The following is a 12,556-nucleotide window of genomic DNA, read 5'->3' on the forward strand; positions in this document are numbered from 1 at the left end:
CCTCTCTTTCTCTCCCCTTCCCTCTCTCTCTCCCCTTCCCCCTCCTCTCTCTCTCTCTCTTTCCCTCTCTCTCTCCTTCCCACACAGACAGACAAACTCATTTATATATATAAAAATTATTTCTACTTTTTTCATAACAACATACCCTCAAAAAACCCTCGGCACCGCCGAGCACTCCAGCTAGCATTTAATAAGTTGGCCTCAACTGCCTTCTGTGGTAGAGAATTCCACAGGTTCACCACTCTCTGGGTGAAGAAATTCCTCCTCATCTCAGTCCTAAATGGCTTACCCCTTATCTTTAGACTGTGACCCCTGGTTCTGGACTCCCCCGCCATCGGGAACATCCTTCCTGCATCTAGTCTGTCTAGTCCTGTTAGAATTTTATAAGTTTCAATGAGATCCCCTCTCATTCTTCTAAACTCTAGCGAATATAATCCTAATCGACCCAATCTCTCCTCATATGTCATTCCTGCCATCCCAGGTATCAGTCTGGTGAATCTTCGCTGCACTCCCTCCATGACAAGAACATCCTTCCTCAGATAAGGCGACCAAAACTGCACACAATACTCAAGGTGTGGTCTCACCAAGGCCCTGTACAACTCGAGAAAGACATCCTTGCTCCTGTACTCGAATCCTCTCGCTATGAAGGCCAACGTACCATTTGCCTTCTTAACCGCCTGCTGCACCTGCATGCTTACCTTCAGTGACTGGTGCACAATGACACCCAGGTTTCGTTGCACTTCCCCTTTTCCCAATCTATTGCCGTTCAGATAATAATCTGTCTTCCTGTTTTTGCCACCAAAGTGAATAACCTCGCATTTACCCACATTATACTGCATCTGTCATGCATCTGCCCAATCACCCAACCTGTCCAAATCATACTGGAGTTTCTCTGCATCCTCCTCACAGCACACACGCCCACCCAGCTTTGTGTCATCTGCAAACTTGGAGACATTACATCTAGTTCCCTCGTCTAGATCATTAATATATATTGTGAATAGCTGAGGTCCTAGCACCGATCCATGCGGTACCCCACCAGTCACTGCCTGCCACTCGGAAAAAGACCCATTTATTCCAACTCTTTGCTTCCTGTCTGCCAACCAGTTCTCTATCCAAGTCAGTACCTTACCCCCAATCCCATGTGCTTTAACTTTGCACGCCAATCTCTTATGTGGGACCTTATCGAGAGACTTCTGAAAGTCCAAATACACCACATCCACTGGTTCTCCCTTATCTGTTCTACCAGTTACATCCTCAAAAAATTCCAGTAGATTAGTCGAGCATGATTTACCTTTTGTAAATCCATGTTGACTTTGTCCAATCCTGTCACTGTTTTCCAAGTGCTCTGCTATTACATCTTTTATAATGGACTCTAGCATTTTCCCCACTACTGATGTCAGGCTTACCGGTCTATAATTGCCTGTTTTTTCTCTACCACCTTTTTTAAATAGTGGAGTTACATTGGATATCCTCCAATCCATGGGAACTGTTCCAGAGTCTACAGAATTTTGGAAGATGACCACCAATGCATCTACTATTTCTAGGGCCACTTCCTTAAGTACACTAGGATGTAGATTATCAGGCCCTGGGGATTTATCGGCCTTCAATGCCATCAATTTCCCTAACATAATTTCCCTACAAATACTGATTTCATTTAATTCCTCCCTCTCATTAGACCCTATTTTCCCCGACATCTCTGGAAGGTTAGTTGTGTCCTCCTTTGTGAAGACAGAACCAAAGTATGTATTTAATTGGTCTGCCATTTCTTTGTTCCCCATTATAAATTCCCCTGATTCTGACTGCAAGGGAACTACGCTTGACTTCACCAAACTTTTTCTCTTCACATATCTATAGAAGCTTTTACAGTCAGTTTTTATGTTCCCTGAAAGCTTACCCTCATATTCTATTCCCCCCCTCTCATTTAATCCCTTTGTCCTCCTTTGCTGAATCCTAAACTGCTTCCAATCCTCAGGTTTGCTGCTTTTTCTGGCCAATTTATATGTCTTCTGTGCTGCACAGTGCATTCCTATCCCTAAACATACCCCTCATCATGTGTAAATAGTGCATTGTAGCGGTTCATGTAGATCGCCACTAAATAAGAGAGTTTGACTTCGACGAACTATTAACAAGTTGTTTATTTACAGGAACAGACTAATTACATCAGGTAAGATGGCAGGTAAGATGGCTGACTGTAGGAGCACCGTGGTATAGGTCTTGTCCCAGCGGGGACTCCATGAGGACTGAGTTCGCAGTCCTGTGGAGAGCGTGATGACGTCATCGCGTTTGTGTTGTGACATCATCACGTTGTTCGCGTTTCCCGCGCTTAGGGTGTCACGCGATGCGCGTCGTTGTGTCGCTGGCCGTTGAGGCTGAAGTCGCGAGCGCGGGAGCGGGAGCTGGAGGCCAGGCTGAGCCGGTGCTTGCCTCGGGAGCGGAAGACCGCGTCGCTCCCGTCGGCTGGCCGATGCGGCCGAAGTCGCGAGGCCGGGCTGTGCCGGCGGCCGTCCTGGAAGGCCGAGTCAGGCCGGCGGCCGCTGCACGTACGTCACGTGATACGTGACGTCAGCGCGCTAGGGCGCGTCTTAAAGGGGCAATGGCCCAAACAGGTAGTTTAAAGGGCCAACGGCCCAAACAGGTAAGTTATACATACATAAGGTAAGTTAAAGGGAATTATGTGTCTTTATGTAAGGTACAACCGGTGGTACCGCCACATGGGTCCCCAGAATTCGCTTTAACGAAAGTCCAAGGATGAGATAGTCTGATGCTGGTGGTCTCGGCAGTCGTGCTGTCTCGGCTTGGCGAGCGAGTTCCAAAGATGCTGCTCGTGAGGGGATCTGTACGCGCGTCGTGGCGAATAAAATGTATCCATCAGGCGAAGGACCGTGGAGACGTGCGAAACAGCAGGCCTTGTCAGAGTGACGGGCAGGTTGGGCGGACGTGGGCAATGACTCTGTTGATGTTGGAACAAGTCCTTGTTATAACGAACTCTGCAGGAACGCCAAATGAACGTTCCAGAAAGACTTGACAGGCGAGGTGAGTGAACTCGCCGACAGGTGAGCGAAACCTTCAGGAGGCTGGAACACGCAGAACGGTGCGTGCCATAGTGCTATGACGTTAACACAACAGAGGGTGAAGAGTTACTGCGTTAACCTGTGATCGGTGAGGCTAGCAACTTTCACGTGGCTGATCGCGGCCGCAGGATGCCCGTTGGACCCGTCCTCGATGTGTGCAGCTTCAGTAGACGTTTGCGTTTGTTAAAGGGAAAACTGGAGAAAGGGCGGCAACGGTCCAGGTTGTTGTTGCTTTCAGGAGGGGTTAACTCTGCCTGGAGGGCGGCAACATTTGTAACAGTTGTAGATTTAGGAGAAAACAGCTGGGAGGGCGGCACGCCTTTTGTTCACGCCGAATCATGTAGTAGGTAACACAACGAGCAGGCTGAAGGGCTGGTGCGTCGTCGGCGGAGAAGGAGTCGTCGTTTTTCACGAGGGATGGGTCCTCATGGTTCGCGAGGGTTGGGTCCTCGTGCGCGAGGAGTGGGTCCTCGTGTTTCGCAGGGGTGAGTCCTCGTGGTATCCCCGCAGGGCGCGCTCCGATTTTGTGGGCCCGAACATGCTGTACCCCGCGCTTGGAGAGATTTATACTTGCTGTCGCTGTGGATGTAGAGGCGGACGATCCGTGTGGCGGTAGGAAAGGCGAGTACGGGGACCGTGAGCAAGTGCGTGGTCGGCGCCGCATCGATGTTCTCGTTGAACGGGGCTTCTACTGGTATAAAGCACGAGGGAGACTGTGGCTCCCTGGATTGCGGTAGCGACAGCAAAACGGCTGGTGCTTCCATGGCGTGCTTCTTTTGTGAAAATTGCTCACAAAAAAAAACGAACGGGGTCCGGTTGAGTTTTGTCCGTGTCAAACGGGATCTGCTCCAGACTGCGCTTACCTTGCGAATACGTTCGCAAAGACGGGGTCGCCTTTGGAGGAATCGGTGTTAGGTGGTTGCTGTTCCGTGGTTGTGCGTCGGTCGTCTTGTGGGAAGACAAGGTTCAGGTGCGCGTTGCTACTGTGAAAATCGTTCACGGATACGGGTTCACCAATTGTAGTGTTGGAATTGATGAGCTCCCGTACTCACGTCGTTGGGTCACCAATGTAGCGGTTCGTGTAGATCGCCACTAAATAAGAGAGTTTGACTTCGACGAACTATTAACAAGTTGTTTATTTACAGGAACAGACTAATTACATCAGGTAAGATGGCAGGTAAGATGGCTGACTGTAGGAGCACCGTGGTATAGGTCTTGTTCCAGCGGGGACTCCATGAGGACTGAGTTCGCAGTCCTGTGGAGAGCGTGATGATGTCATCGCGTTTGTGTTGTGACGTCATCACGTTGTTCGCGTTTCCCGCGCTTAGGGCATCACGCGATGCGCATCGTTGCGTCGCTGGCCGTTGAGGCCGAAGTCGCGAGCGCAGGAGCGGGAGCTGGAGGCCAGGCTGAGCCAGTGCTTGCCGCGGGAGCGGAAGATCGTGTCGCTCCCGTCGGCTGGCCGATGCGGCCGAAGTCGCGAGGCCGGGCTGTGCTGGCGGCCATCCTGGAAGGCCGAGTCAGGCCGGCGGCCGCCGCACGTACGCCACGTGGTACGTGACGTGACGTCAGTCTTAAAGGGGCAACGGCCCAAACAGGTAGGTTAAAGGGGCAACGGCCCAAACAGGTAATTACATACAGTAAGGTAAGTTAAAGGGAATTATGTGTCTTTATGTAAGATACAACCGGTGGTACCGCCACAGCATCACCCAGTGGTCCTTCCTGAAACTCATTAATAATTACATATTCCACGGTGCCGGCAGCTGGACAGGTGCTGAGTGCAGGGGACTGCTTGATGCAACCTGCTCTTCTGTGCAAGAGGTCATCTTCGGAAGAACACAAAAGGTAGAAAAAAGGACAGCAATTGCAATGTATCCCAAGTTCCTGTCTTCAAAAGGAGAACAGAACATAACACTTTTCAGAAATAACAACTGAAAACGCTGGAGAAACCAAAAGTGTGGATAAAAAATATATAAAAATATGATAGGGGCCGAGGTTATGATCTGAAGTTGTTGAACTCGATATTGAGTCCGGAAGGCTGTAAAGTGCCTAATCGGAAGATGAGGTGCTGGTCCTCGAGCTTACGCTGGGTTTCCGTGGAACAATGCAAGAGGCCGCGGACGGTGAGGTCTGAGTGGGAATGGAATGGAGAATTGAAATGACAGGCGACCGGAAACTCGGGGTCACCCTTACGGACTGAACGGAGGTGTTCCGCAAAGTGGTCACCCAATCTGCGTTTGGTCTCCCCAATGTAGAGGAGACCGCATCGTGAGCAGCGAATACAGTATACTAGATTGCAAGAAGTACAAGTAAATTGCTGTTTCACCTGGAAGGGGTGTTTGGGGCCCTGGACATTGGGAAGGGGGGGGCGGTATAAAGGCAGGTGTTCCATCTCCTGCGCTTGCACGAGACGGCGCCGGGCGAAGGGGAAGGGGTGCTGGGGGTGATAGAGGAGTGGACTAGGGTGTCTTGGAGGGAGCGGTCCCTACGGAATGCTGAAAGGGGAGGGGAGGGGAAGATGCATTTGGTGGTGGGATCACGTTGGAGGTGGCGGAAATGGCGGAGGATGATCAGTTGAATGTGGAGGCTGGTGGGGTGAAAGGTGAGGACAAGGGGAATCCTATCGTGGTTCCGGGAGGGAAGGGTGGGGTGAGGGCAGAAGTGCGGGAGATAGAACGGATACGGTCGAGGGCCGTGTCAACCACGGTAGAGGGGAATCCTCGGTTGAGGAAAAAGGAAGACATGTCGGAAGCACTGGTGTGGAAGGTGGCATCGTCAGAGCAGATGCGGCGAAGACGGAGAAAGGAATAGAGTCCTTACAGGAGGCGGGGTGGGAGGAAGTGTAGTTCAGGTAGCTGTGGGAGTCAGTGGGCTTGTAGTGAATGTTGGTCAATAACCTACCCCCAGAGATGGAGACAGAGAAGTCAAGGAAGGGAAGGCAAGAGTCGGAGATGGACCATGTGAAGGTGAGGTAAGGGTGGAAATTGGAGGCAAAGTGAATGAAATTTTCTAGTTCAGGGCGAGAGCAGGAAACGGCACCGATACATTCATCAATGTACCGGAAAAAGAGGTGAGGGAGGGGACCCGAGTAGGACTGGAACAAAGAGTGTTCCAACTAAACTTCCACCCTTCGTGTTTCGGATCCACCCAGGATTACAAATACCTCCAAGATATTCATTGTTCCTCGAAATGCTGCTCTCGCCGCATCTTGAGATCCATGCTGAATGCCATGCGGCGCCACATGAACACTCTCGACCTCTCTCTTCAGCAGCACCGACGCACTCTATCTCAAACCTGTCCGGGTTCACAGTTCCATTTCATCCTTCGACTCATCCGATGCTTCAACAAAAAACCTTTTTTCTTCCTTTCCGATGTCAAAGATCGCAAGCTTCATCAACTCTTGAACACCAACGCCCCTCCGGAACCTTCTTCCCCTTTACTTTCCTCTGACCCCCCTTCTCCCAATCTCACCCCCTGCCGCGTTTTCACTATCCCCTCTGACCTTCCCCTCTCTGACCCTGAACGATCAGTCCTCAGCAAACGCCTGAGCTTCATCCCCTTATGCCCCCACCTCAATGAATTTCGAGCTCGGCACGATGCTGAGCTCTTTTTCCGCCGCCTTTGTCTCCGTGCCCACTTCTTTGGCCAGGAGTCTTCCCCCCGCACAACTGACCCTTTCTCCCGCTTTCAGAATTCTCGTTCTACCTGGACCCCTCCCTCTGGCCTCTTACCCTCTCTAGATCTTTTCATTGCAAACTGCCGCTGTGACATCGGCCGTCTCTATTTCTCTGCTCACTCCAACCTACCTCCTTCTGAACTTGCAGCACTCCATTCTCTCAGATCCAACCCCGACATTGTCATTAAACCTGCTGACAAGGGTGGTGCTATTGTTGTTTGGCGAAACGACCTCTACCTAGCGGAAGCTGAACGCCAACTCTCCGACACCTCCTCCTACCTCCACCTGGACCATGACCCCACTACCGAACATCAAACCACTATTTCCAAGACTGTCACTGACTTCATCTCCTCTGGAGATCTTCCCCCCACGGCCGCCAACCTCATAGTTCCCCAACCCCGCACAGTCCACTTCTACCTCCTTCCCAAGATCCACAAACAGGACTGCTCTGGTAGACCCATTGTTTCAGCCTGTTCTTGCCCCACGGAACGTATCTCTTCCTATCTCGACTCTATCTTTTCTCCTTGTCCAGTCTCTTCCCACCTACATCCGCGACTCTTCTGACGCCCTACGCCACTTTAACAGTTTCCAGTTTCCTGGCCCCAACCGCCTCCTTTTCACCATGGACGTACAATCCCTCTACACCTCCATCCCCCATCAGCATGGCCTAAGGGCGCTCCGCTTCTTCCTTGAACAGAGGCCCAACCAGTCCCCATCCACCACCACCCTCCTCCATCTGGCTGAACTTGTTCTCACATTGAACAACTTCTCCTTTGACTCCATTCATTTCCTCCAAATTAAAAGTGTTGCTATGGGTACCCGCATGGGTCCTAGCTATGCCTGCCTTTTCATGGGATATGTGGAACACTCTTTGTTCCAGTCCTACTCGGGTCCCCTCCCTCACCTCTTTTTCCGGTACATTGATGACTGTATCGGTGCCGTTTCCTGCTCTCACCCTGAACTAGACAATTTCATTCACTTTGCCTCCAATTTCCACCCTTCCCTCACCGACTCTTCCCTTCTCTTCCTCGACTTCTCTGTCTCCATCTCTGGGGATAGGTTATTGACCAACATTCACTACAAGCCCACTGACTCCCACAGCTACCTGGACTACAGTTCCTCCCACCCCGCCTCCTGTAAGGACTCTATTTCATTCTCCCAGTTTCTCTGTCTCTGCCGCATCTGCTCCAGTGATGCCACCTTCCACACCAGTGCTTCTGACACGTCTTCCTTTTTCCTCAACCGAGGATTCCCCTCTAACGTGGTTGACACGGCCCTTGACTGTATCCGTTCTATCTCCCGCACTTCTGCCCTCACCCCTGCCCCTCCCTCCCGGAACCACGATAGGGTTCCCCTTGTCCTCACCTTTCACCCCACCAGCCTCCACATTCAACTGATCATCCTCTGCCATTTCCGCCACCTCCAACATGATCCCACCACCAAACGCATCTTCCCCTCCCCTTTCAGCATTCCGTAGGGACCGCTCCCTCCAAGACACCCTATTCCACTCCTCTATCACCCCCAGCACCCCTTCCCCTTCGCCCGGCACCTTCCCGTGCAAGCGCAGGAGATGCAACACCTGCCCTTATACCTCCCCGCTTCCCACTATCCAGGGCCCCAAACATCCCTTCCAGGTGAAACAGCAATTTACTTGTACTTCTTGCAATCTAGTATACTGTATTCGCTGCTCACGATGTGGTCTCCTCTACATTGGGGAGACCAAACGCAGATTGGGTGACCACTTTGCGGAACACCTCCGTTCAGTCCGTAAGGGTGACCCCGAGCTTCTGGTCGCCTGTCATTTCAATTCACCGCTCCATTCCCACTCGGACCTCACCGTCCTCGGCCTCTTGCATTGTTCCACGGAAGCTCAGCGTAAGCTCGAGGAACAGCACCTCATCTTCCGATTAGGCACTTTACAACCTTCTGGACTCAATATCGAGTTCAACAATTTCAGATCATAACCTCGGCCCCTATCATATTTTTATATATTTTTTATCCACACCTTTGGTTTGTGCCTTTTCCTTTTTGTTCTCTCCCACATGGCAGCTGTCTTTAATTCTGCCAGCGCATTTCACACTTCATCTAGAGCCATCCTTTGTTTCTTTACCTGTCCTATTACCATCTCGTCTCACCTTGAATATCTCTTAATGTCTCTTCACCTCTCACAGACCTTCCCTTTCGTTCTTTCATCCCCTCCCCCATTTCCCAGACCCCAAACTTGCTTTTAAATCTGTTTCATTCCCTGCTTTTTCTCAGTTTCTCTCTCCACGGATGTTGCCTGGCCTGCTGAGCTTTTCCAGCGTTTTCTGTTGTTATTTCGGATTTCCAGCATCCGCAGTATTTAGCTATCATAACACTTTTCAGCATGCTTATCCCCAGGGGAGGAGGAAGATAGGGAGTATGGAAAAGAAAAGTTGCCTCCAAACTTGGGAGTGACAAGAGACTCAGCTCTCTGAATGTCCAAATAGTGTTAAAACTGATGAAAGTGCTGTGGTTCAGTTGGTAGCACACTCACCTCTGAGTCAGAAGTTTGTGGGTTCAAGTCCCACTCCAGGGACTTGAGCACTTAAAGCTAGGCTGACACTCCAGTATAGTGAGGGAGTGCTGTACTGTCGGAGGTGCCATCTTTCGGATGAGATGTTAAACCGAGGCCCTGTCTGCTCTCTCAGGCGGACGTAAAAGATCCCAGGGCACTATTTTGAAGAAGAGCAGGGGAGTTATTCCCGGTGTCCTGGCCAATATTTATCCCTCAACCAATACAACAAAAACAGATTATCTGGTCATTATCACATTGCTGCTTGTGGGAGCTTGCTGTGCGCAAATTGGCTGCCACGTTTTCCACATTACAACAGTGACTATACATCAAAAAGAACTTCATTGGCTGTAAAGCGCTTTGAGATGTCTGGTGGTTGTGAAAGGCGCTATATAAATGCAAGTTTTTTTTTCAGGGGCTGACCAATACATGGAACTGAACCAGATTTAAGATGGAAGTGGCATCCCTTTCCCACTTCAAAATGGAGACCTGGAGATGAATTTGCTGCAGAACAGGCCAGGTTGTTTGATCTGTAAATTAGCCAGGATACAGAAGTTTACTCTAGGTGCTTATCAAATTCTACATAGTCAAAGCGTTAATTAATATATGAGATCTGGATGAGGTGGGAGTATTTGCTTGTAGAACAGCTTTATGTACAGGGTGCCTTTGGACTTGATTGGTTGACAGCTCTTTATTGAGAGACTGTGTGAATAGGATAAACACTATACATTTCACTCGTCTAAAGTTTCAGTTCAGTCCATGAGAAAGCTGGACTCTGTGTGATAGGCAGGACTTTTTCATCGTCATTGTACAACCATTATATTGTGAAGTTTTATGACTGGATCATCAAAAAATCTTGACGCATAATGAATTGTACAAAAATATGCTCTGGAAAGAATATCTTAATTTCCTGAGGACTCATTCTATCTTTTTCATCTTCTCAGCATTTGTACCATTAGTAACTTGTTTTGTACTGCTTCAGTGTAATTATTTTACTTCTAAATAAATTCTGATTATTAGTGTTAGACTTAAAGTAACTGTCTGACATGCGGTTTTACAGCTTTTTGGAATTCACAGAGGTTGGTGGACATCCTGAAAGGTCCTTGGGGCAATAGACTATAGTAATTGTTAACACTATAGCACGTTATACCCCTCACACCAATAATGAGGGAGCAGGTTTTAATTAATAGGACACTTGGTCTGGTTATGAGGACTACCTTTCCATGGTGAAAACAAGTTACGTGGTGCGAGAGAGCATGAACCCGTAATGCAAAGGACATAAATGTAAAGTAGTGAAAGATACATTTAATAAGATGTCAGGTAAACTCAGATTGATATGTATTTGAAATTATTACAAAGCAAAATAATTGAAGATCCAGGATTTATCAAAATGCAACTCCATGACTGGGTGGTACAGTGGGTCAGACACTGTCCTTTCACACTCTGGGACTGGGTGTACACTGGGTCAGACACTGTCCTTTCATACTCTGGGACTGGGTGTACAGTGGCTCAGACACTGTCATAGAATCATAGAATTATGGAATAGTACAGCACAGAAGGAGGCCACTCAGCCCATCGACTCTGCGCCAGCTCTTTCGAAGAGCAATCCAGTTAGTCCTAAATCCCCGCTCTTTCCACATATCCCTGCAATTTTTTCTCCGTCAAGTATTTATCCAATTCCCTTTTGAAGGCTACTTACCGTGTCTGCAGTGTATACCATCTACAAGATGCACTGCAGCAACTCACCAAGGCTTCTTCGGCAGCACCTTCCAAACCCACGACCTCTTCCACCTAGAAGGACAAGGGCAGCAGGTGCATGGGAACACCACCACCTCCAATTTCCCCTCCAAGTCACACACCACCCTGATTTAGAAGTATATCACCGATCCTTCTTCGTCGCTGGTTCAAAATCCTGGAACTCCCAACCTAACAGCACTGTGGGAGTACCTTCACCACACGCATGCAGCAGTTCAAGAAGGCGGCTCACCACCACTTTCTCAAGGGCAATTAGGGATGGGCAATAAATGCTGGCCTTGCCAGTGACACCCACATCCCATAAACAAAAAAAAAAATCTGCATCCACCACCCTATCAGGCATTGCATTCCAAATCGTAACCACTCGTGTTAAAAAGTTTTTCCTTATGTCCCCTCTGGTTCTTTTGCCAATCACTTTATATCTGTGTCTTCTCATTATCGACCCTTCAGCCATTGGAAAAAGTTTCTCTTTATTTACTCTATCTAAACCCATCATGATTTTAAACACCTCTGTAAAATGTCCTCTCAGCCTTCTCTGCCCTAAGGAGAACAACCCCAGCTTCTCCAATTTATCCATGTAACTAAAGCCCCTCATCCCTGGAACCATTCTCGTAAATCTCTTCTGTACCCTCCCCAAAGCCTTCACATCCTTCCTAAAGTGCGGTGCCCAGAATTGGACACAATACTCCAGTTGGGGCCGAACCAGTGTTTTATATAGGTTGAGCATAACTTCCTGGCTTTTGTTCTATGCCTCTATTTATAAAGCCCAGAATCCCATATGCTTTAATAATTGCTTTGTTAACCCAGCCTGCCAGCTTTAAATATTTATGCACAAATATCCCCAGGTCTCTCTGTTCTTGCACTCCCTTTAAAATTATACCATTTAACTTGTATTGTCTCTCCTCATTCTTCCTACCAAAATGCATCACCTCACATTTTTCTGCATTGAATTTAATCTGCAATGTGTCTGCCCATTTCACCAGCCTGTCTTGGTCCTCTTGAAGTCTATTACTATATTCCTCACTGTTTGCTACACTTCCAAGTTTCGTGTCACCTGTAAATTTTGAAATTGTGCCCTGTACCCTCAAGTCCAAGTCATTAATGTACATCAAAAGCAGCAGTGGTCCTAGTACTGAACCCTGGGGAACACCACTGTATACCTCCCTCCAGTAAGAAAAACAGCCATTCACTACAACTCTGCTTTCTATCCCTTAGCCAATTTTAGATCTATGGTGTTACTGCCCCTTTTATCCCATGGGCTCCAATTTTGCTAACAAGCCTAGTATGTGGTACTTTATCAAACATCTTTTGAAAGTCCATATACACAACATCAACTGCACTGCCCTCAATTACATCATCAAAAGCTCAATCAAGTTCGTCAAACATGATTTGCCCTTAAAAAAATCTGTGCTGGCTCTCCTTTGTTAGTCCACGCTTGTCCAAGTGGCTGTTAATTTTCTCCCAGATTATAGTTTCTAAAAGCTTCCCCACCACTGACATTACACTGACTGGTTAATT

This window comes from Somniosus microcephalus, chromosome 6 (assembly GCF_052327205.1).
Source record: "Somniosus microcephalus isolate GS21.2 chromosome 6, FLI_Smic_1.0, whole genome shotgun sequence".
NCBI classification, from domain to species: domain Eukaryota; kingdom Metazoa; phylum Chordata; class Chondrichthyes; order Squaliformes; family Somniosidae; genus Somniosus; species Somniosus microcephalus.